This window comes from Acomys russatus, chromosome 22, assembly GCF_903995435.1.
Source record: "Acomys russatus chromosome 22, mAcoRus1.1, whole genome shotgun sequence".
Classification (NCBI taxonomy): Eukaryota; Metazoa; Chordata; class Mammalia; order Rodentia; family Muridae; genus Acomys; species Acomys russatus.
In genome coordinates this window covers 36,586,841-36,613,425 of record NC_067158.1, presented here as the reverse complement: position 1 = coordinate 36,613,425, position 26,585 = coordinate 36,586,841, and the positions used below count along the sequence as shown (strand labels likewise).

The window sequence follows — 26,585 nt, the reverse complement described above, 5'->3', positions numbered from 1 at the left end:
AAAAAGAAAGAAACCAAACACACACACACACACACACACACACACACACACACACACACACACACACACACAATACACACGAGAGAAAGAGACAGAGAGAGTGAAGACTATCCCCTGAACTTTTAATGAGTTCTGTGCATTTAGCTACTATGGGAACTCTTTCCTTGAGGAAACATAAAACAAAAACAAAAACAAAAACACTTTATCCCCTTCTTTTATGGCAACATGAACAAGCTAATGTACTATTGCAAACAAAGTCCAGCGAGGGAAGCAGTGAGTTTATTGGGCTTACATGTGGGCATGGGTAAAGGGTTATTCCACAAGAGTGCAAGTGGCACCAAAGCAAGCAGTTTCACCCCAGCATGGATGGCGACTTGTCCATGGCTACACCGATAGAGTCACCACTTCACTTAACCTTCCACAATCTTTATATGCCAGTACCTTCTATGACCACAAGGCTGCAAACAACTAGGGCAGAATTATATCCAAATGGCTAGGTACAGGGGAGAGTAGCACGAATCTCAAGGGGCTCAGGGACTCTCCCTAGACCTTCTTTTAAAGAGGAAGGTCAGCAGTTCAGAAGCCCATTTTTGAGGTCACTTGCAAGTTGTTATGCCTGTTCTGATGAAGACGGCAGCTGTTATGCTCAAAGGGATGCATTCTACAAGAGCTTTGCTTATAATCTCATTCCACTCTGTCAGTGTTGTGAGATATTTTACACCTGAGGGCATCAGAGGCTAGAAAGGCCTAGTGATTTGCCCAAAGTAAATCCAGTAAAGCTGAGGCTTAAATGTCATTTTGTCAGATTATAATTTTAATGTATAAAATATTAATGTGTGGTTGAATTGTATCAACTGGAGCACTTCTTCTAGTAATATAAAAACAATTCTAAGCATATGTAATATACATAACATGCAAATTATTTCATAATAGAAACCTTTGAAGATTAAACTAAATCATAAATGTGAAAATATCCTAAAAGTTAAAAGCACTAATCAGATGGAATATATTAGGCTATAATTGGTACAAGGATATTAAAATCACACATTGATTATAAAAATACATTGACTGAGTGAAATGTCAAGACTCCCTATTCTAAGGAAGCATCATAACCTTGAACTCTCTTTGTAAGTACACATCTTAAGTGTTGGCACCTCTCTGATCTCCAGCCCAGACAGGGAAAAAAGGAAACACATCTGAGAAGAGAAAAGAGTTGAATGGTGATGGTGTTTTCTAGTCTGCTCAAAGCAAGACAGTTGCCCATGTGATTTAACTCTCCATTTTACAGGAGAACAAAAAGATTGAAGAATTATTTGTAACAATGGCCATTTCCTTTTACTTCAAATGGCTATGTTAGTAAATGAGAGGGTAAGGAAGTAGAAGTTATTTTCTTCATAAAATACAGGGAGCAATACTGAAGAGAATGTCACAGTAAATAAATCTACAATTAGTCTTACAAATCTGCATGCACTTGTTTATCAGGTTGTGAATACTTGGTCATGCATAGCAGAACTATGTCTACATACACATCATGTGTACCTCGTGCTCAATAAAAATACAAAGCTGGAACTTTCAACCAAAGATAGAAACAGCAAGTAATTCAGATTAAGTCATCAAGTAATTACATGACTCTGCCCAAGTCATTTGATTTCACTTTGCCCTTTGGTCCATGCCCTAGATAGGAACAACAAAGAAAATCCCTGAAAACCAGATGTTACATCAAAGTCAATATTTCCTGGAGGCCAGCCTTGCTGACTTCTTTGAAACATACTAAATTTAGAAGTAGCGTGCGAATAACATTGCTCAGATTAAACTCGCTTATTAGAGGTCCAGATGATAATCAAAAGCAAACAGATGGTCGCTTAATGAATGTTATTGGAAGGAATGCATCTTTAAATATAGGATCTGTGTGAAAAGTTTGCTTTTTCTTGCAAGTTATTTTGATGATTATATTAGAATGCTGGCATCTCTTTTCAGACTATAACTTTGTGGAGCCTCACATAGGCATGTTGGGAAAGATCAAAGCTTTGCAGATCCAATGAAAGGGCTCTTCGAGTCTAGTAAGCAAAACTGTGCAGTTAAAATGGAGATCAAAGACTTAATAGAAAGCATATAGCTACTGTGCCAGACTGTGTATTTCAAGGAATCAGAGATATCAAGTGTACTATGCTTTTAGCAATCTAACATGTGAAATTAAATCTATATCATGCCAAACAAGGAATTGCTTGGTTTTTTTTTTTAATGGCATTCTTTATCATATTAAGTACCCTAACATGATTAAAGCAGGAACTGATTTTTTTTTCTCAAAAACATCTAGTCTACTTTGTTCAGTAAAGAACTATGGCAAATAGCTACATTTGACCCCTTCTAGATGGCAGACAGAATTAGAATTTACATTCTAAGCAGGCAAAACAGATTTCTACCTGTCTGCAGGAGACCACCTAGCAGCAGCTCAAATAAATGATGTTGACAAACATTAGTCAAAAGAAATTTATCAAAAACATCATGCATACACATACTGGTCATGCTGGCATAAAACACAAATAATAAGATGAAAAGGTTATTGTATAGCTCAAGATCTATCTAGAACACTAAACCCGGAGTGGTGGTTCACAACTGTAACCCCAGAATTTGGAAGGTAGAAACAGGCAATCGACAATTCAGTGTCAGCTTTGGCTATATAGCAAATTCAAGGCCAGCTGGTCCTAAATAAGACTCTGTCTCAAAACAAAATTATTCAGGTCATAGAACCAGACTATGTATGTGTATGGAAAGAAATGAATGTTGAGTACTTTAAATAGACATGAATTTATTAGCTAGGTGACTGAAGTGGTAATAAGAAAATCCAAAGTAGTGGTGCATTGCTGAATGTTTCCAACTGCATTTCTGGTTGGAGGAAATGGATCTGAAGCGCCTGAATTTTCCAGACTTATTTATTATTATTCCATGATCCCACCGTGGCGGATTTTCAGCTACCAATAACCACTATAAACACTACTCGAAATATTTGTGAAAATTTCATGTAGCTAACAACCCAAGTGCTCAGGAACAGAAGGAAGAGACTGGACTTATATCATCTCCACTTTAGAGGCACGGCCTTACAGAGATAAAACTTAGTGCTGATACTGGAGAAAAAGCAGAATGGATACCCCACAAGGGTAATCTGGTACTAGTGTCTCTGTTGTGGAGAACAGTGTTTGAAAGTGTCAGACAAACTTCCAGCTGGATTCAATTCCTTATATGAGAAAATACTGTCATTGGTGAGAGGGAAGAAAACGTTAGAGCAGGAACAAGAGGCAGCACAGGAGCCAACAGGAAGCAGACAAGAGAGTCCACTCCATACTCCTCTTTTATAAGGTCTTCCCTTAGTGCTCCACAGGGGAAGAATAAGAAGGAAACCGTATTTAGTGAGAAGATGAAAGACAGTGTTTTAATAATAGGGAGAGTTATATTCAGACAAACAACTCTTTGTATTGCAGAACACTTTATAATCTGCAAAGATTTTTTTTTTAATTCACTTAAAATAATAGCCATCGTTACCAGGGGCTTAAGTGGTGCTAAGAACCAAGCTAAATATTTTAATTATTTTTTATTCTTTGGCATTTTCGTACATGTATGAAATCAGTTTTATTAATTTTCATATTGTTACCCTCTCTCACCCTCCTTCACTGTCCCACTGAAACCTTTCCTCCTCCCCTGCTTTCAAGTCCTTCTTATTCTCATGTCTCTTTTATGCATCTGACCCATGGTTGCTTGTGTGAGCAGAGGTGGGAGGGTATCTACTGGAGCATGGACACCTTGTCAGTAGCTATGTCACTAAGGAGAGTAAAAACTCTTCCCTGGCTAGTGTTAAGTGTCACTAGTCTCTCAGCAAGGAGCAGGGCTCCACGGGTCCTTCTCCCTCCCATGGTGAAATTTTGATAAGCCCAATTTTGTACAGGCAGGTCTTGCTGCTGGTGGCCACAGCCATGTGAATTTGTGAGTACAATGGCCATGTCATGTCTAGAAGACTTTTTCCTTTTGCAACACAACTTCTCATCTTAGAGATCTTGCATTCTTTCCCATTTCTCTATAATTTTTTTCTGGTCATTGGACGAGGATAATATAGATAATTTGTTTAGAACCAAGTACTTTACAATTCGCTATTCTCTGTACTTTGACCAGCTATGAGTCTCTATGGTAACTGACACCTACTGCAATAAGAAGCCTATTTAACCATGGACGAAGAAAGCACTGATACACACGAGTATTTAGAAGGTGGTCTAATTAAATGTTCATATATCAAAACAATGATAGTGGGTTTTCCTCTGATGCCTATGACCTCCCCAGCTGCTACTTCTTGACCAAGATTTTAGTACCAGGAATGCCGTCCAACCTATGGGCCTCAAATCCAATCAGAACAAGGCTGCATACCCCCAGAACACTGCATCAATGAGCACGTCTTTGCAGGCTATTCGTCACTGCAGCTCGAAGGGTTCATACCTTGGTACCACTGCTTATGACCTTTCTTCCCCAGCAGCATCCACAGCATCTTCTGGCGCTGTGAAAACAGCAATCAGGGAGGAAGCCTCTGTCTCAGTTCCAGCTTGATTTCTCCATGTGCTATGACCAAATGTATGGTGTCTTCAACAATGGGCTCTCACCAAACAGTTCTGGTGGGAAACAAAAGCATGGTAATAAACTTTATCATTCTGGAAGTCTCTGAGGGTGTAGGAAAGTTTCCCATACCTAGCACAGTGGTTTGTTTTATTTGTTTGTTTGTTTTATTGGGCTTTACTGTTTTTTTCGTACAATACGTCTTTATTATATTCTTTACCCTCCCCCAACTCCTCCTAGATCTTTCCCACCTCTGTATCTATACAACTTCATGTTTTTCTTTCTCAAAAAGTAAATAAAAACAAACCAAAAAGACAAAGACAAACAACACACACACATATACAAACACAAACACACAATCAAAATATAGATCATATATTGTATCATCCAACTGGTCTGGAGCACCAGGCCTGCCTTAGAGTGTGGAGAATATAACCGTGCCACAGCATTAAAAAATAATAGTTATTTTCACTTTCCCAGAAGATATAAACTGCAAATAGTTTCTTGGGTTGAGGTGGAAGTTGGTGCTCCCTTCTTCTTCTCTGTAGCACTAGGATATTTTTAATAACCTATTGCTTCTAGAAGTAAAGTTATCCCCTCATGCAGAGTACTTCCATTCAAACCATTTCTTAAATTTTAATGTAATCAGCTTACTAAATAGTAGGTTTCCATGTGGCTTTTAATATATCTTTAGTGGAATAATAAAACTTAACAGTTATAATCAATATTTTCCATTTATTTTATTGTCTTAAATTGTTCCATCTTTGGTTACTGGTCATTCCCCCCACTGGCTCCTCTGCTACACACACACACACACACACACACACACACACACACACACACACACACACACACAAACACCAATGTGGCATAGGTTTGCTTTCGTTTATTTTGTCTTTGTGTTTTTCAGCACTTCCTTACTCCTTAGTGGTATCAAACAACTCCAGTCTGATTGTGTACTGTTTGTTGCTCTAGACTCAGCCATTTTTTTCAATTGCCTTTTCATCTTTATGATCAAGTTTACTGATTTCAATGATTCTTTTTCAAATAAATAAACACAAAATTCCTGTTTCCCTTCACTCTAAATAAACAAGTAAGAAATAATGGTACAGGTAAAATAATAAGATCAATAACAGTTAATAAATGACCTCATGAAATTGAAAAGTGCTTGTAAGGCAAAGGACACTGTTAATAGGACAAAACAGCAGCTTACAGATTAGGAGAAGATCTTCACCAACCCTACATCTGACAGAGGACTAATATCAAAAGAATATAAAGAACCCAAGAAATTAAACACCACCAAACCAAATAACCCAATTAAAAAATTGAGTACAGAACTAAACAGAGAATTTGCAACTGAGGCTGGTCGAGAAGCACTTAAAGAAGTGTTCAATGTCCTTAGCCATGAGGGAAATGCAAATCAAAATGACTCTGAGACTCCATCTTATACTCATAAGAATGATTAAGATAAAAACTTCAAGTGACAGCACATACTGGTGAGGATGTGGAGCAAGGAGAGCACTCATCCATTGCTGGTAGGGGTGCAAACTTGTACAACCACTTTAGAAATTAATCTAGTTAGTGCTTTCTCAGATAATTGGGAATAGCTTTACTTCAAGACCCAGCCATACCACTCCTGAGTATATACGCAAAAGATGTTTCAGCATGCCACATGGACACTTGCTCAACTATGTTCATAGCAGTTTTATTTGTAATAGCTAGAAAATAGAAACAACCAGGATGTCCCTCAACTGAAGAATGGATAGAGAAAATGAGACATGTTTGCAATGGAATACTACTTAGCTATTAAAACAAGGACATCATGAGCTTTTAAGGCAAATTGGTAAAACAAGAAAGTATCATTCTGAGTGAGGTAACCCAGACCCAGATAGACACACATGGTATGTACTCATTTATAAGTGGCTATTCGCCATAAAGTACAAGATAACAATCCACAGACCAAAGGTAGCCAAGTAGGGCTCAAGAGAGGATGCTTGGATTTCACTCAGAAGGAGAAATAAAACAAATGAATTAGATAGGAGAGAACTGGGTGGGATAGGGAATGGCGACCAGGCGTGCATGAGAGAAAGGGAAAAGTGGGAGAAAGAATGTAAATTGCTGGAAAAGGGGCATCTTTGGGACAGAGGAAGTCTCCCTGGAGATTATGAGGATGACCCTAGCTGAGACTCCTAGCAGCAGTGGGGGTGGGGTGGGGTGGGTCCTAGCAGGGGTTGGGGGAGTGGGGATACGGAGCCTGGAATCACCACTTCATTTAGCCAGGTGGGACTTCCAGTGGAGAGAGAGGGACATGTACCCATCCATAGAACCTTTGACCCAAAATTTGTAGGGATAAAGATGGAGCAGAGATTGAGGGCACAGCCAACCAATGACTGGTTCAACTTGGGAGAGGGCCAACCCCGACACTAACAATGATACTCTGCTATGCTTGCAGACAGGAGCCCAACATAACTGTCTTCTGAGGGGTTTCATCATGCAACTGATGGAAACAGATGCAGAGACGCACCGCCAAACAAGAGGGCAAGTTGAAAGAGTGGGAGGAAGGATTGAGGGAGCCAGAAGGGTCAAAGACATCACAAAAAGATATACAGAGTAAACTAAGCTGGGCCTATGGGGCCTCACAGAGACTGAACCACCAACCAAAGAGCATGCATGGACAGGACATAGACCCCCTACACATATGTGGCAGATGTGCAGCTTGTTCTTCATGTGAGTCCCCTAACAATGGGAGCAGGGGTTGGGGGTGGGCTGGGGTGGGGATTGCAGGTGGGGGGAGCTGTCTCTGACTCAGTTGCCTGCATTTGTATCCCTTTCCTATATCTGTGTTGCCTTGTCTGGCCTCAGTAGGAAAGGATTGTTTAGTTTTGCAGTGATGTGATGTACCAAGGTTGGTTGGCACCCATAGATAGCCTCCCCTTCTCTTAGGAGAAAGAGAGTCGGGGTAGGGGAAAGCGGACACGAGGGTGAGACTGGGAGAAAGGGAGGGAGCATGTTTCAATCAGGCTGTAAAGTGATTAAATAAATTAATAGGAAAAAAAGAATAAGATCAGAAGACATCAATTCCTAAAGAATGGAAAAGAATTTCACCTCTTCCTTTCTGCTGCTTATTTCCAGCATGTAAGTTATACACTCATGCTCTCAGAAGAAAGAGATCATGTGCTGGTGGAAGTCACTGCCTGAGATGCCTCAAAGCATCCATCTCTCTCTGGAAGAATCTGTGCTTTCTCCATCACCAAGGACGTTGAATCTCACCTTATTAAGAAGGAGAGCAGCACACCCAGCACATCTCAGACTTTGGTACCAACAACCAAAGAGAGTAAAAGCCTTCGACGAAGATGAAAAATACACAAGTGTGTATTAACTGACAAGTGGATCTTTCAGTAAAGCAGAGATGTCAGTAATATTCCCTTAGAAGAAAGAGGACCAAGGAAACTGTTTGCCCTTAAGGATAACAAGACTTTCCAGGGCTGGAGAGATGGCTCAGTGGTTAAGAGCACCTGCGCTGTGGTTCACACTCATCTGTAATTCTAGTTCCAGGTATTTAATGCTTTCTTCTGGCCTCCAAAAACCTAAGGCACACAAGTGGTCCACATACATACATTAGTAAACAAAAAGAAATTCACACATAAAGTAAAAATAAACAAGCCTTTAAAAAGAAAGAAACAAAAAAGATTTTCCACTGTCTGGAGTTTCCTTTTGTTGATCTTCAAATACTGAATCCCCCAATATGTCCTCTCTGGCCATAGAGAGACTAGAATTGCTTGGGCATTTCTGAGCATAAACTTTTGTTCAATTGTCAGGAAGTGTTTATTCCACCCCATGAGTTAAACACTGAACTACATGCTAGTGATGAGAATATAAGCTATAATTTGAGATCCCAAACTTACCTATCAGGAGATGGGGAGGGAACATAGGGGATCACAAACATACCAGCATTTAATTACAACAACTGTGTGCCATGATAGGTGACCACAAACAGGGAAAACTAAGAGCAACTAAAAGCTTGGGGGAGGAGCAAAAGGGATCATTCAAATACTCCGTAAATATCACCACTCTCTTGCCTTTCCTTATATATCTATTATTGTATTACTGTATTCTCTTACTAAGCTACATTGTGGTCTTTGGGTCCTTTTAGAATCACTGTTTTTATTTGCTTCCTTATCAGGGTTCCACCAGAGAAAAAGATGCAGCATGATTTGTGTGTACAAACCCCTGCACATATACATGTATATCCACAGTGTCTCTGTCTCTCTCCGTCTCTGTCTCTCTCTCTCTCTGTCTCTCTCTCTCTCTCTGTGTGTGTGTCTGTCTCTCTCTCTCTCTCTCTCTCACACACACACACACACACACACACACACACTCAGACACACACACACACATGGACAGAAAAAGAGAGAGGGAATTTATTCCAAGGAAAGAGGAGCCAGTAAACTGCAGAAGCTTGGCCAGGCACATCTGTAGGGCAGGCTGTCAGGAAGGACAGGTGGAAACGCTTCTACGGGAGCTAGTGATGCAGTTCACAGGTAGCATTCCTTCTTCCCCAGGAAAACCTAGGTTCCTTCAAGCATTTCAACAGATTGGCTCAGACAACTCAGACCATTCACAATGATATCCTTTAACTGATATAGAGACAGCTGATTAAAGTCACATTTACATGATGTATTTATAGCAACACCCAGGAAGTGTTTAGGTTGAATATGCTGGGAATAAGAGTTTAGCCAAGCTGATGAGTGTAAGTGCCCACGGCAATCACCCATCTCTTCCCTCTGTCCTCCGAGTGCAGAGTAGATTAGTGATTTGGGTTTATCCAGAGGCTGTACAAGTGGCAGTCCTATGTCACCTCTCCCTTTTTCTTTTCCACTTCACCAGTCCTAACTGCACAGAGTCTTTATGCCACTCAGGTCTGGCTATTTGTTAATATGGGGTAGGTATACAGATAAAATTTCTCCTGGATAAACAATCAGACTAACACAATCTGTGTGAAAGGAAGGGGGATATCATATAACCATGTGCAAACAGGATGAGCACAGACTTCATTAGTTTGGAAATTATTTGGGATTGAACGTTGGAGCACTGGAGACTAATAAAGTCTTAATTCTTGTTTCTTTTCTTGACTTAAGTGCATAAGTTCAATATTAGTGCTTGGATCTTACAATTGGTTGGAACTATAGGTCGCATTACCTTAAGCAACATTCTCATTTGCTTTCTGCTTCTCTGATAAATATCATGGGCAAAAGCAACTTGGGGCTGGGGTCTTATAGAATAAAATTTATCATCAAGGGAATCCAAGGCAGGGACTCAAGCAAGAGTTTGAAGAAAAACCATGGGGGAAACGCTGCTTACTAGCTTCGTTCCTCTGGCTTGCTCCGCTACCATATACAGCCTAGGCTCATGCCTCCAAGAATGTGACTGCCCACAGTGGAGCCTTCCAGAGGAATTAGTAGCCAAGGAGATGTCTCCCGGGCAAGCCCGCAGGCCAGTCTGACGGAGGCAATTCTTCAACTGAGTTTTCCTCTTCACAAGTGTGTCAAGTTGACAACCAAAGTGAGCCATCATAAACAAGTTCATAACCACTCTGCATCTGAGTTTCTTCACCTAGAGCTTGTGCAGCTAACAAGTCTCACTTTAGGGGAGGGACGTAAGATGAGAAAATGCAGACATGTGTAGCCCAAAGGCAAGTATAACGTTTCAAGGTTTGAAAAGCTGATTCAGTGTGCTTACCAGACAAAGTAGGAGACAGAGGTAAGCAACTGTGATCCTTGTCTTTGAAGGCCATACAACCCAGTGAGACACTGACACACAAACAATTTTAACGCAACATAGAAATTCGATAGGAGGATAAAGCCCCAAAAAGGAGTAAGTACACCAACCTGGGCTTCACTGTAGGAATTCATATGAGCCATATCATTTTCATGGTCAAATAAAGCAAGGAAGGGCATGGCAAGCATAGTGACGAGCGTGTGAAGAGACAGATAGAAAAGAGCACAGTGTGGCTGGGAGAGCAGCGAGCAGTTCCCTGTGGATGGAGTGTCAGGGTGAGTGTTGAGTGTAAGGAGGGGCTGGGGAAGGGAAGATGGTAAGAGTAAGGGGAGAGTGAGAAGCCAAGTGTCTTCTGAAGCTGATGAGGCATGCTGGGGAGTTTGGGCTTTATTCGGAAGACTGAGGGGCAGACTTCCAAGTCCGCTTTTGGCCACAGAGCAACTGTATTGTAAATTGATAAAAGCAGCACTTGTAGCCATTTGTCTACCAGCCAGACATAGCAAATGTGCTTCCCTCGTGGATATGTTCCTCGCCAGGATTGTTAGTAATCAGGGCAGAGTAGAAACAGGGGGATTACATACAACAAAAGCAAGTCAACCATAGCACCCAACCCGGCCTGTCACCTTACACCACCACATGACTGAATGTGCAGAAGGCTGGGAGAGAGAACATATCTTAGCTAATACAAAGAAATATTTTCCCAAATATTCTCTCTTCTCTCCTCCACACATGCAAACTCTGCGCCACTTTACATACCAAATACTCCCTCCTCCTCTCAAAGATTGTTTCTCTTTGGCTTCTGGGACATGCATTCTCCTACCTCTCTGGATGACCCTTCTCAGCCTCCTGTGCTGGTTCCTCTTAAAGTTGGATCCCCACGTTTCAGTCTTTGGACCTCTCTCCTCCCTTGGTCACTTCATCCAAATTTATTGCTTTAAATCCCACCTGTGCGCTGACAATTTCCAGATTTATATGACCATCCTAGACTTCTCTCTTGGACTCCAGGCTCTATCTAATCGCCTGCTTGATATTTCTACTCAAGATGTCAGACATCTCAGACTAAGATGGATAAAACTAAACTTTTAGCATTCCAAGCTTGTCCTGTCCAGGAAACATAAATCACACTAATCCTTTTACAACGTAAATCACCTCACTTCTCTGCCCAAGCCTACTCAGGATTCCACATTTCATCCACAGTGGAGCTAAAATCTACATAACCCCTTCCAAAGTCTTAACTGTCCAATTTCCTGCCAATATCCATCCCTGCAACTGTCCACCTTACAAATTCCATCTCTCAAACAGTGTCCTCCAAGCTTGGCCTCGGATCCATCAAACACCAACTAAACTTCAGGGTCATTTCATAGACTGTGCTCTCTGCTAAGGCACTGTGTCCCTGAGATTGTCCCAGCATGAACACCACTTTCCTAGTGACAACCTCATAGACCTTATGTAAAACATCAGCATTTACATCACCAGAACACCCACTCACCTTGCTTTATCTGCTCTGTGGCACTATCACCATCTTTGTTGTATTTCCTACTTGTTAATTTCTTAAATTTTTGTCTCAGCTCCTATCACATATCAGTAAACTGCAACAAGGCCTGAAGAATTCCTATTTTCCCTTTTGTTCACTGCTCTCTTTCTGGTGCCCAAAACAGAACCTGGCACAAAAAGCCAAGTAATACTTTTTATTCTTAGTAATAATATATTAATTTTACAAAGGGATTTCATTACCAGATGCATATATATAGTATACTTTGATCATATCTACTCCTTCTGTTGCCTTCTCTTATATTTCTTGACCTTTTTTTTTTTAAATGATAAATTAAGGTAGAAAGAAAGTGCTGGACCTAAAGTTTGAAGATATATAGGTTTCAGCATACACTCCATGACTTATTGTCTTTTTTCTTTTATTTATGTATTCACTGTACATCCCAATCATAGCCCCTACTTTACCTCCCTCTTTCCCCTCCTCCCTTACTCCTCAGAAAAAAGGAGCCCCTCCACCAATCCACCCCAGCACATAAAGTCTCATCAAAACTGAATGAATCCTCTTTCCTTGTGTCTGGTAAGGCAGCCCCGCCAGGGGGAAGTAATAGAAAAGCAGGCAACAGAATCCATGTCAGAGACAGGCCCTATCCAGCTCCCCTTACTAGGGGACCCCCCACATGAACACCAAGCTGCCCATCAGCTACCTCTGTGTAGGGGGCCTAGGTCCAATTCATGCATGGTCCTTGATTGGTGTTTCAGTCTCTGAAAGGCCCTGGGCCTTGCTTAGTTGGCTCTGTTCGTCTTCTTCTGAGCTCCAGTCCCTCCCTACCTCCTCCAGGTCCTTCTATCATCCTACTCACTCTTCCATAAGACTCCCAATGCTTGTCTGTGAGTCTCAGCCTCTGTTTAGATCCTTTACTGGGTGGAGCCTCTCAGAGGACAGCTATGCTAGGCTCCTGTCACAATAGAATACTACTCAGCTAGTGAAAGCAAGGGCATTATGAAATTTGCAGACAAATGGATGGAACTAGATCATCCTAAGTGAGGTAACCCAGACCCAGAAAGACTCACGTGGTATGTACTCACTTACAAGCAGATTTTAGACATGTAGTACGGGATAACCATACTATAATTCATAAACCCAAAGAAGATAAGTAACAAGGAAGACCCAAGGGAGGAAACTTAAATCTCACTCAGAAGGGGAAATAGAATAGACAGGAAAAGTGGTGAAAGAAAGGGAACAGGGTAGGAGAGGGGGTACAGAGAGAAATGAGGATGGAGATCAGACCTGGGGAGAGCAGGAACAGGAGGACAGAGCACTTGCAGAGAGAAGAGAAACTGTGGGCAGGGCATCTCTGGGAGAAGATGGAGACCTATGACTGGATAGGCTCCTGGGAGGATATGGAGGTGACTCTAGCTGAGACTCCTGCTAACAGGGGTCACGGAGCCTGAAGAGGCCACCTTCTAATTAGACAGGACTAGTGGAAGGAGGAGAACATCAACCCATCCACCCAAAAACTTCGATCCAAAATTTACCCTGCCTACAAGATGTGCAAGGATAAGAATATATCAAACAAATATGTAGCCCAAACTAAGACCCACCCCATGGGTGAGAGCTGACTCCTGACACTATTAACAATACTTGGCTATGCTTGTAGACTTTGTTTGTTTGTTTGTTTTTGTTTTGTTTTTGTTTTCGAGACAGGGTTCCCCTGTGTAGCCTTGGCTGTCCTGGACTCGCTTTGTAGACCAGGCTGGCCTCGAACTCACACTCACATCAATCTGCCTGCCTCTGTCTCCCTAACGCAAGGATTAAAGGCGTGCGCCACCACCACCTGGCTTATGCTTGCAGACTTACTGTCTTCTTACCACTGGGTAAAGTAATCCAGCCTCTTTGGTCTTGGCTTCTTTATCTGTAGCACAGTAATTAGGGTTATACAGAAAAACATGATAGGTAATAGGCATTCTAATAGAGGTTATATGCTCATTTACCTTGCTTCAATTTGTCAGAACAAAAAGCCTCTAATGGAATAAGAACTCCATATATTGTGAAGTTGTTCTAAACCAAAATACAAATTGTAAAATCTAAGTTTAAAACTCTGGTGCTCCCTATTAGACCACTTCCCCTTGGTGGGGAGACCTGGTGACACTCAGAAGAAGAGTAAGCAGGCTACCAGGAAGAGAACTGATAGGCTGTGATCTTATAGTGGGGGACAAGGTCCCCTTCTGTCACAGACCTAGGGGAGGGGAATACGATGAAAAAGTGAGGGAGGGAGAATGGGAAGATACAAGTGAGGGATAGCAAATAAGATGTAATCTGAATAAATTACATAAATAAACAAACAAATAAATAAATGAGTAAAAATGTAACTAACAAAAAACAAGAGAAATAAGAAAACTTCCAGGTCAGCATCATCTGTGAGGCCTATCAATATAAACACGGTGATTTCTGTCACATTGTTCACTGGAACTCTTTGTCCAGCATAACCTAGTGGTTGTCTTCACATTTCTGACTTTTACAATTTATAAAGTCAATGTCCTTTGAGAACTGTGTCCACCCATCACACTGCTGAGCTTATGAGATTATGTTTACGAAATTCTTAGTAAAGCCTTTCTTCTTGGTGGCAGAAGCTGAGATAGTGTTGTTGAGACCAAGTAGATGTATTACCCTGTTAAAAATAGATTGAAAAAACTATATATATATTTTTTTTTCATTTGCATATTCTATACTAACTTCTCAAACTCAATACAAAGTCATGGTCTAGACCTATTTTTAATTAACATGATGGGTTAACAGGTTGTATTTTTATGTTCACTTGCAAAATTAATCTACAATCATTTACTCTATGCAAGCACTAGACTCGACCCCAGAGCCAAACCAATGGACAAGAAGGACACGTATTATTACAGTGTGCTCCTTGTGTACTGCATCTGAAAAAAATAAAGACATATACTGAAGCACTGTGTGATGAAGAAAAACACAACGGGACATAGAAAATAGTAAAAAAAAAAAAAAAGGTTGTCATTTTTCATGTGTTTATTCTCACAGAATCTCATACAAGTGGATCAGCTCCACCTTTAATTATTCTTCTCCAAGCCCTCTCAAACTACTGCTCCTCAACTTGGTCCGAACTTTGCATGCTCTCTTCTGGCTAGCAGCACTCTGTGTCCAAAATATCCTGGCATTTTTTTTTTCAGGCAATACTCGGAAAAAATAACAGCAGATTAGAAAACTGAAGAAAAGAAGGGACTAACCTCAAGGATATGCTGGGAAGAGAGAGACACAAGTGTTGAAGCAGCTAAATGTGCCTACAGCTGAGAGACCAACTAGTGAAAACATTCAAACCACTTGACAGGTTAGGGAACACAGCATGTAAGGAGCTATAGGTGCTAGCTTGGCTACTATCCATCAGTTTCTTTTCAGGAATGAGGACATATACTTTGGGCTTCCATACTATAGATATAACCTTAAATTGATATCTACTATATCATGCTAACTCCTCTTGAATATAATATTTACTACAGATATTTTAATGACTGTGTGATATATCACTCAGTATGTTGGGGTAGTGTCATTTATTTATAATCCTTATTTTAATTATTTCTTATATTTTGCCAAGTGCTCAGACATGGATTGATATAATAGATCAGGCCACCTCACCAGCCATCCACTCTAAATGTCTAGAAATGGCAAAACAAATACATAGGAAATAAGGAAGAAGAGCAGAAACTGGAGAATAAAGAAAAATGTGTGTCTTGAGCTCCAAATATCTGCAAAAGATTATTATAGTTGCCAGTTGGCACAACAGCAAATAAGATGTATAGTTCATCTCATTATTTATGGGTCATATTTACAAATACTCCTATCGACTACAATGAATTTGTAACCCCAAAGCAATGCTAGAATGATTTTGTAGTTACTTATAGGCAAATGTGGTATATGTTCCTAGCTGACGCTGGGAACACTGTGTCCTTATCCAAGCTGTCACACTATAGACATGTATCTTTCCACAGTCTTCTTTACACCATATCTTTCTCATTTAAGGAGATTTTTCCTTTTATTGACTTCGCTGTTTGAAATTGACTCTAGCCACAGCACTAAAGTACTGTCTAGCCTAACTGTGTTCCTAAGCACAAGACAGTATTGTTGCCTGATAGAGAAGATACACATATTAAATAAGTTTCACCCAGGCACGAGTTCAATGTTAATGAATCAACAATATAGATTACACTAAAAGTCCTTAAATAGAAATAGTCATAAAAACAAGATTGGCTATTGATTAGTTATCTAAAACTCTGTGACCAGAGACTCACAGGCACCTAAACTTGTATTTCCTGAAGAGGCAGAGTTCTTGTTTTCTAGCTCAGGGTCTGCAGTAACTTAACTACCATGATAACAAGAATTGACTCTGCTCTGTTTGCCCTCAAGCAGAGCATGAATTACCAAATACTATATAATGTTGCACAAATCAAAAAGGAACTCAAGTCATTTAAAGCCTGAAAATGTAATGTGGCAGTGTACTCTTTAAATGTTACCACCGTGTTTCCATGTTTTTTAGTGTTGAAAATACTCTAAACAGAATGTACCAGAGCTAGCCCCTCAAGCTCCTAAAAAGATGAAAGGAGAATTTGTGGTATTTTTATCCACCACTGTGTCTGGACAGCCAATCAGAGTGTCCTTTTTCTTTATATAAAAATCACTATGAATTCTTCTCTCTCTCTCTCTCTCTCTCTCTCTCTTTTGTTGTTCTTTTCTTAAATGCTTTGCAATCCCCTGTGGCAAAGCTCAGTCCTCAGTATATCATTCTATTTCATGAAGGGAAAGCTGTTTATAAATCCAATAAATTGAGCTTCATAATTTAAATAAATTTCCAATTTTCTTTTAGAAAATTTCATGTTTCTAGTTTCCTTTTCACCTTTTTGAAAGAAATTTACTAACAACCAGTAAGAAGAATCAACAAACAAACAAAATTAATTTTTAATTAAGCAGTAAAGATACATGGCCAACTAAACAGTTTGAAAACTTGAGTTCAGCCTTACAAAAAAGTCCTTTCAAAGTTCATTTCCTTTTCAATTATATTAAGCAATAGGACACTTCTTAGAATAAGAACGGCCTTCTATTGTAATTATTCTCCCTTATTTGCATATTTGGTAAGACTTTCTTCTAACAGTTATCTGTAGCTCTAAGACATTTGAAAGAGCTAAAACCCAAGGGCTGATGGAAGTATCACATATTGAAGTTCATTTCTTATTCTTGCTGCCTTTGCACAAAAAGGCTAGGAGGTTTGCAAATCACTTTGGAGTCAAAGGCCATGAGAGGGTTGAAAATGGATTCTAAAACCCGGTGATTCTGAAAGGGCGCATTGTTGACCCCGGCTTCTGTTTGCCTCTGCTGTGATAAAGAGGAAGAAAGAGATACCAGTTGGCCAGGAGCAAATTATACAGCATGTACCAGCATACTTTGTAAGAGCACTTCCGTTGAGGCCCTGGGTTAATAATATCCAGCTTTAGACAAAGAGAAAGAAAGGGAAAGAAAATGGGCACTTCCTTTCACTGTTAAAAAAAAAAAGCCCCCCCTCCCCGTGTTGGGAATTAAGGCCTGGTGGGGGGCAGGGGAGGGCTGGAAGCAGGGTGAACAATTCTCCTATTTCACATTTTTCTTGTGTGGTCATCTTTTCTATGTACCGCCATTGTTTTCTTCTGATCCAAGATAAGACCTACTTTACAAAAACTAATTCAAAGGCTTTTAAAAATATCATTGAGAAGTTAACTATCAAGCTTTTTATTTTTATCACTTCTTGCAACAGATGCAGAACCAGTTTTTAAAATCACATTGATTAAAATTGGAAGATTAATTTTAGGTGTTCTAAGTATTCTAATATTTCATGTCATTAAAAGCAACTGAAAAGATAAAGAGAGAGAAACAGGACTTCTGTATTTAGTCTCATCAACAATTTGAATGAAAGGAAATTGTGGTCATTTGTGTCATTGTCAGAATGCTAGCTTGGCTTTGTGATGTGGCATAAATCAGCATTTAGCCTACAAAAAAGATAAGAGTTTCCAAAATGGTGGCCAGCAGGAAATTGTTCTGTCCTTATGTTTGTTAAATTGTTTTCTTTGTTCTTTTAAATAACTTCCTCAGTAATATTTTTCCATTTACTTGCATTAAATACAAGTTTTTTAAAAAATAACAGTTTGAAGTAATGACTATATTTTGCATTTGCACTTTTATTACATTTACTTATGTGTGCATGTACATGTATGTGTGTGCTCTTGCACAACACACACACACACACATACACAAACATGCATGATGTGACACACATGAGAAGGTCAGAGAAAAACTTGCAAGAGTCATTTCTCACCATCTGCCATGTGGTTCCAAGAGATTAAACTCAGGTTGCCAGACTCATTGGCACCAGTTCTTTTACTCTCTGAGCAATCTCACTGGTCCTCCAAAAAGTCTTTTGTAGTCTTCAGATACTAATGAGAAGCTGTCGTGAGTTCAAGTGCTTGTTAAGTAGAATGTAGATTTGAATTGCTCTTCAAAACAATCTTTTATTTGTTTTCATTTTCTGCACTATTTTCTTCATGAAAGTATGTGTCGTGTCTCATTTCATATCATAGGCTCTCTGAGGGCAGAATGTCTGTTGGTTTCATGTCTCTAACCTTCCTGGAGCCTGGGTAGAGTCACTCAACAAAAAGCGAGCCCCTTGGTTTAGAATCGTGGTCTAACGTCAGTCTTGATTTCTTTCCTGATGCCACTCCAGTCCCATAATCTAGCCACGTGCTTATAAAATATCAGTGAGGGTTCTAAGGGCAGTGAGTCCTATGCTGATGTGTGAGACACGCTAGACTATGCTCCCACTTGGCTTCTAGATTTGAAATCATCTCAGCTCCTTGACTTATGCTCCTAACTCATGCTCAACTCCTACCTTGTTCGGCCTATCTCAAATCTCCATCTCCTTAGTTTTTCCCCATAAAAAAAAAAAAAAAAAAAAAAAAAAAAAAAAAAAAGACTATCTGAAGCCCTTAACTTTGTGAGCACCAAGTATCCTGCTAGCATCTCTCCTCCCCATCTTCAAGAATCTCTTCAGTTAGGATTCAGACAGAATCACTGGTATTTTGAAATGTTATTAACATAAATGCTGTCCTTTTGTATCCTTGCTGATATTAAGACACTGAGAACCTTCACTTCTTCCAAGTCTTCCATTTTCCTTTACCCCTCTCTGTTCCCAGTGCTGACCTCACCATGGCTGGGTGCACTTGGGAAACGTTGGTAAGTAAGGACATCAGTTGAGTCAACCTCATTGCTTATTTATCCTGGCTTTACGCATGAACATCTGGACTTCTTAGGGAAGTCCTGACAAAAGAAATACCCAGGGAATTAATCAGTGTAGTCTTACATTACTCAAAGGGAGACATGTAAAGGAAGGAAGAAAAAAAGGGAAAAGGAAAAGGAAGAAGGAAGGAGATGAGAGAAAGAAAAGGGAGAAGGCATGAGAAGAAAAGACATTCTTGGGACTAAAAACATTACAGTAATAATTCCACAATACACAAAGATATTACATTTCATATTTTACATTAAATTCTTACAACTTTTATTTGACACTCAGTACAACTGGGCGTAAAATAAAATGCTGGCATTTTGCTGCAGAAACAGTGAGAAACTCTGCAGTTAATAGCTACAACAGATTTTCACAAGCCCTACTTTCCTGAGGGGAGAAAAGGTACTTTTCTTATGCCCCAAAACCTGCATTGGTGCCTGGCCAATGAAAGAGGCTTGACAATTGGTCAGAAATATTAGATGCATATTCAATACTAAGCACTGAAAAGAATGACAGTTTAAAATTTTATTTTCAGTTTTGAAACGTGTTTGAACAGTGAACACTATTTTTCAAGGATTATCTTCAAATAAAGAATAGTCTTTCATGGATCAAATTCCCGGAAATGTTGCCATGCACAGTGAACTAAGCCAAAGAAAACCCACATTGCACTAGAGGTTGGAAGATATTGTTTGAATTCTCTAGCATATTATCATCAGGTCCTGGATGCTTTCAGAATCACTCAGTGGCCTAAATAAATTTTAGAGAGGGGAATTAAAGAAGAAAGTAGAGACCATGAAAGATTTAACGTTCTGTTATTTCTTGACTTTATGGGAATATTAGCCAGCTAAGTAATTTGGAGAACATCATTGCTCAGAGTTCTCTAGTAGCCTATTTTTCTCAGACAGGGTAAAAATCAATTTGCCGTCTTTATCACATTTTCAAGACATAAATACAAATCTTTAGTTCAAATATCAACAGATTGTCTTAGAGTTTAGGAACAGAAAATGGTCTTGAACATCACTCAGTGACCTAGTTTTATAAGCACAGAAAGGTCCAAGAATGCTAAAGCATTTTGAACTCCAAAATCTGTTTTATGTTTTTAGAAGCTTTTGGAAAGCAAATATTTAAAAAGTTCCATTCCTTCAAAAATGTTGACAATAGCCAAAATATGGAGTCATCTTAAATGCTTATCAACAGATAAAGTAGTAAAAGAAGTGACATAGACAGACAGACAGATCAACAGCAAGCACAGAGAGAGAGAGAGAGAGAGAGAGAGAGAGAGAGAGAGAGAGAGAGAAATGAATGAAATTACAATGTCTTCAGGAAAATGGATAGAACTGGAGATTATCATGCTAAGTGAAGTAAGCCAGTCCCAATGATAACAGGTATTATATGTTTTCTTATATGTGTAATCAAGGGACAAATGAAAGAACATAAAATTTAAAAAGTAATGACTAGGGCTGTGGGAAGAGAAAGGGGGAAAGGTGGTGAAGCTGGGATAAGAGTGAAGGAGAAGGAAATGTGAGCACCATGTATTTTAAACCTACACAGAAATGTTGGAATGAAGCCCTTTACTCTCTACAGGCCATAAACACCAATAAAAATGTTAGCAATGATCTTATTCATACTTAGATGTCTGTTTCTTCATGAGCAATTTGGTTAACTCTGATTCTTCAAGACAGACCCTCAACACTCCTGGTTTGTAAGTGAATGGGTAGTTATGGTACAAAAATTATTAAGAAAAAGAATAAACAAGCATCGGAGAATCACCCAATAGTCTAAGAATTTCTTCATCTTTGGGCTGTAGAGATGGCTGCATCTGTAAATGCCAAACATGTGAGCATGGAGACCCAAGTCTAGCCCTCAAGCATCCACGTAACCAGCTGGCATGGCAGCAAGCCTCGCCTGCACCGTCCTTCTTTTCATTCATACACTCCCCCAGCCACCACCACATTCTGCTCATTCGTGCATCCTCTTCCCCCCACATTCCTCTTACTCATACACTCCCTCCCCCACCCCCACCGTTTCTAAGACAAGAGCTAACTCTGCAGCACAAGCTTCCTTTACACTTGTGGCAATCCTCCTGTCTAATCCCCCGGAGGGTTAGAAATATAAACACAAGCTATCATGCTCAACTTAAATTTCTCTTTTAATGTTTCCAGTGAACTACAGAATCTGATACCCCCAACATCAATGCTATAAACTTTTTTTCCTATATTATCTCCCTATAGCATAACCCAAATGTTGTCAGGAGATTGTCTTTTTCTTTCTTTCTTTCTTTCTTTCTTTCTTTCTTTCCTTCTTTCTTTCTTTTTTCTTATCTATCTCCCCAGAAAAGTACCTACTGCCAAAACTGCCTTGATGAAATTTAGGTGGATAACAACCTACTCTGCCTTCACTCCTGACCCCTTCCAGGTTCTCCTCTGTTTATCCAGCTGGCTGTCCATATTTCTCTGTGACTGCCACACTATTTTGCTTTCATTCACCATGACTGAAATGTCAGTCACTGTTGACCTGCTGTAGCCTCTGTTCATCATGCTCCATCTTTCTAAATAAAAGAAACAAACTCCTGCTTTAAGTAGAAAGTGAGTTGACTCTAAGACTCTGCAGTCTAGCACTCAAGATCATTAGGGAGTCTGGAGACGCAGCCTAAGAGAGTGAGCAGACACCAAGGGAAACTACATTTCTACTACAGACCCAGTCTGCCAAGGATGCTGGCCTTCTGTCACCTAAAAAAAAAAAAAAATGCTTGTTTTTACGCTCCTAATTCCATAACTCTGCCACAAATAATGCTCTCTAACCATCCACTTGCTCTTTCCATCACTTCCCAGTGGGCTAAAATTCCAGACAAAAACATCTGATATGCTGGGCTAAGTATGCAGTACATAAGTATGTACTACATGCAGAAGTTTAGAGAGGGATTATCTGCTCCTAAACATATACTTTTGCCTATTATGATCAAATGAAACATATACATCAATTTTATCATCCATCAAAGGCAAATAAATGGATACACATGCACATACACACACACACATACACACATACACACACACACACGCACACATCTTATGGAGTCTGGGGAATTCTATAGCCTGCTGTACACAAGTTGGAGGCTCAGAAAATACAGTAAAGTAGTTTCATTCTACTACTGAAAGCAGAGGAACCAGGAATGTGAACAGTATAATTCCCAACCCAAAGGCCAAAGTCTCAAGTTTTAGGCAGGAAGAGAGGTGGAATCTTTCCTTCCTTTTCCCTCTTCACTTCTGTTTCAGCCCTCAGCAGATTAGGTGATCTCATAGATCAATCGCATAATCACATTGCAGAAGGTCATCTGCTTTACTAAGTCCACTGACTCAAATGTTCATTAACATTAAGAAACACATAATTAAATACCCAGAAATGGTGTTCAAGTAATACAACTAAGTTAAACTGACACATAAAATTGCCAATCACAATAGGACCTTGTCATTTTATTTTGTTGTTTAAAAAAAAATATTAACTGCTCAGATGATAGAAATCCAAACTAAAATATGTCTTTGTTTCTCCAAAACTGGTTTCCCCTCTTGAGCACCTTGCTTTTATTTTGAGTCTCAAATCTGTTTGCACCTGGTAGAAGCTACTATAGAGATCCATAGCTGGTCAAAATATAGAGAACAAGTGGCTAGTCCCGTTACTACATCCATAATACAGCCGATACACCTAAGGCCCAAGAAACATTACAGAATAAGGAATGGAAAGATTTTAAGAGCCATAGAAAGGGGACACTTGTTGCAAGACAATGCCTCCTAGACATGACTTGGACTCCATCTTTGGTCATCCACGTCCTCCCTCCACTCTGTTTTATGCTGTCCATTAATTTCTATCGAAGTGTGGATGTACAGACAACAAATACTACGACTGAGCTGATGATTGTGTCTTCTGACTCCTCTGCCCCATCCTCACCAAAACCAATACATTTTCATAAGCATGTCCTTGCTAACACTCTTAAAACAGTATCTTGCCATCACTGTCTAGTCAAGACTCCCTACCACTGTTGGTTTGGGACGTTTATATACTTCATAAAGACATTATACCAAGGTGGCACTGAAACCCAGCTTTTTCTCTGCTCTTCTGCTGGGAATCCTGACGTCTACTCAGAAAAGGTATCCTTCCCAAGCCTTGTGTATTTAGATACAGTAACAAGGGCCCTTTCCCAACTGAACTTATTTCAAGTCTTAAGTCTATGCTCTACTTTACACTTTGTCACAGCATGAGTTATGCTTCCCTGAAAGGATAATTTGAAGTTTAGGAGCTTTAGTTAGAGGTGGCTAATAGCCACTTAACTTGGGTATTGGGAATTGAATTTGGGTCCTCTGTAAGTGCAGTACATGCTCTTAACTGCTGGGCCATCTCTCCAGGCCCTTGTGAAATTATTTTTCAGCTCAATATTTTTTTAAACCAGCAAGGGCTCCTTTTATTTACCCAGTGGTGGGCTTTTAAATGCGGTGCAACTTTATAATGTCAAGAATGCCAGGAAAGGAAGCCGGCTAGGCGCAGAGTAACACCACAAGCTTGCTGGAATCTTCTACTCCAATGAGTGCCCTTGGTACAACCAGCCAAAGCTGATGACCAAGAGGTGTCAAACAGATCTCAGAATGAGACAGGCGTGCCTGCTCCATGCAAAGCTCAGGTCTGTCCTCCTGTGCTTGTCATATATAACAATGTGCAAAACAAAACCCTTGAAATATGTTCATACTGGATCACAGAGCAGGCTGTGGCTATTGGCCGGAGAAGCACAGTGGCTGTTCATGAAGGGTCAGGCAGCTTCCATCCTTCCAAAAGTCAGGGCACTGCCATCTGACTCTGGTCTCTCCATATCTCAGGGGCCTGTCAGGCAGGCCTTCACACGGGAGTCTCCTCTGCCACTTTTTTTTTAAGAGTCCAGGAGCTAGCAAGGAATGGCAGGAGTCCTTGGAGCCATCGGCTTCCTGGATCTTCAGGTGGACTTTCTGATTCGTCTCGCCCCACCCCCACCCCCCAACTCTGAGTACAGCTGGCAATGGTATCGGAAAGAGACCAGTGTCCCGAGCACATAGATGGTGAAGAGGGCAATGAGCCCCATGGCCTCCAGCCAGCTGTGCAGACAGAGGTAGTCCTGGGCCCCTCGCAGGCACAGCCAGCCTGAGATGGCAGCCAGCGGTGTGATGAAGGCAAAGCACGCCATGTCATGGCACAGTGGCCGCTTCTCAGTGCGTGGGTCCTCCAGCCACTCTGTGAGAGGTCGGGGCCGCTTTTCCACTGCAAACTCAGTGTGACACAGCTCACAGTTGGAGGACTACAGCCATTTTCTCCAGACAGCTCTTGAATGCACAGCTCTGAGTGTGCTGGTGCAGCCACATGGGGAAAGCAAGGTCTCCCCATTCGCTCCCTCACGGCAGATTCGACAGAAGGGACAGTTGCTTGGTGTGTCCAAAGCCCGGATGACGGTTGAGAGCAGCCGGCCATCCCTTGAAATCACCTGTGCTACATACTGGGGTAGGCCGAGCCCTGTGGCTTCCACAATGTTGGAGAAGGCAGGGCTGCCAGAGCAGTCACACAGGGAGCCAGGGAGGTGGCAGCAGTCACCTGTCGTCATGGCCACAGAGAGACTCCTGTCCTCAGGGCCTGAGGCCCATGGTCCCAGGAGCCTGATCCACGGCCTGGCTGGGTGGCCTCGCAGCACCCACCCCCACCCCCACCCCCACCCCCGTCAAGCTGCGACTTGCTCCGGCTCCCGCAGGCATCAGGGCAATATTTTTTACTTTATGGAAAACTCCCTTGTTGCCTACAACATGAAACCAATTCATTCAAAAGAAATCCAGAGATTTAGATAGTAATGGCTGTCTAAATGTGCTTTGGTATTCGGTGAATAGTAAGCTCATTCTTAAATCCCAACCCTGAAATTGAAAAGTCCCCACACCCGCAACACTAACAAACAACAAAAACTTATCTGTAAAACCTTTCCACTTCTCTGAATTTGCATTACAGAAGAAAAAAGCCAGTAAATACAAGGAGACAATATGGCATATCATGTCAAGATATAACTACAGGCCTTCTTAGTCATCCAAGGCTAATCTCCCATCAACAGAGAGAGAAAACTATTTCAACAAAGTAAATGAGACAGTGAAGTCAAATTATATATTTGAGAGTGGATTTGCCACTGCTGCCGTAGAAACATGCATTTCATTGACATTACTGAGATTATAGAATTATCAAATGCATCGTTTTATAACAAGAATGTCTTCAAGGGGAAAAAAATAAAACTAAGGTTGTTGGACTTTATTACATGAATGCAATCTATGACCTTTGGCTCAACAAGCTTTTGAAATTATTCATCTTTGCTAAGAAGCTCAATCAAAGGAGGTCTGTTTCCCTACCACCACCACCACTACCAGACAGGTTTTCTCTGTGTAGCCTTGGCTGTTCTGGACTCACTTTGTAGACCAGGTTGGCCTCGAACTCACAGAGATCTACTTGCCTCTGTCTCCCACAGTACTGGGATTACAGGCACGTGCTACCATGCCTGGCTCTATAGAGTTATTTCAAATATAATATTTTATCTAATTTAAAAGTGTTTAGGGAAGAAGATCATCAGGCTTTCTGGTTTTCCAGTGTTTACAAAGCCTTAAGCTGAAGCCAGTAGACGCCGTCCAGCAAGTAAGAAAAAAAGGGACCAGCTGTTTCTACATGTTTCCAGCAAATCTCTTTTTCTCTTGAAATATCATGGCTGATACAAATTTAATTTTTAAAGCATGCTAATATGATGTGTTTTCTAGTTCAGCCTATAACAACTATACTTGTTCCTAAATTTTTCAACTATCTTGCATGGTAGTTTTAGAGAAAAAAAATTGAAATTAATATATGTATAAAGTAAAGTTGAAAACAAATAATTTCAGAATTTAATAGGAGAATTAATAGAGGGCAAATAAGGTATAATTATATTCATGACTCTAAAACATATCAAGTATTTGGGACAAAAAAAACATAAATACTTCTAAAATTACAGATCATTCCAAACATTTCTTTAAAACATTGTTTTTAGAAATGTATTAACTGTTCACCACAGCACGAAAAGTAAAGGTTACCAACCTACAGAAATCAGGTCTCTCTTGCTGTGTGATAGGAGCCCTGGGGATCAAACTCAGGCCATAGGGTCCTTGCTGAGGCATCTCACAGCTCCTTCTTATCATCGTTCTATTCATTTATTACATGTTACGTTTGACCAACTTCCTGCTTTATATAAGACCCTTTGAGAACTGCTGCCTTATTGTTCTGTGCACTGAGCTCCTTTACTAAAACTTACGATTTATTAAAATGAGAGGCCTAGTGCTTTCCTAGTTTTTCCAAAGGAATTGGGCAAACAATTCAAGG

General features: G+C 40.4%; 1 pseudogene; it reads right to left on the bottom strand.

Annotated features, from left to right (window-relative positions):
- Positions 1–24,077: 24,077 nt before the first annotated feature.
- Positions 24,078–24,877, bottom strand: LOC127205825 (E3 ubiquitin-protein ligase MARCHF2-like; annotated as a pseudogene).
- Between the last annotated feature and the right edge of the window lie 1,708 nt (positions 24,878–26,585).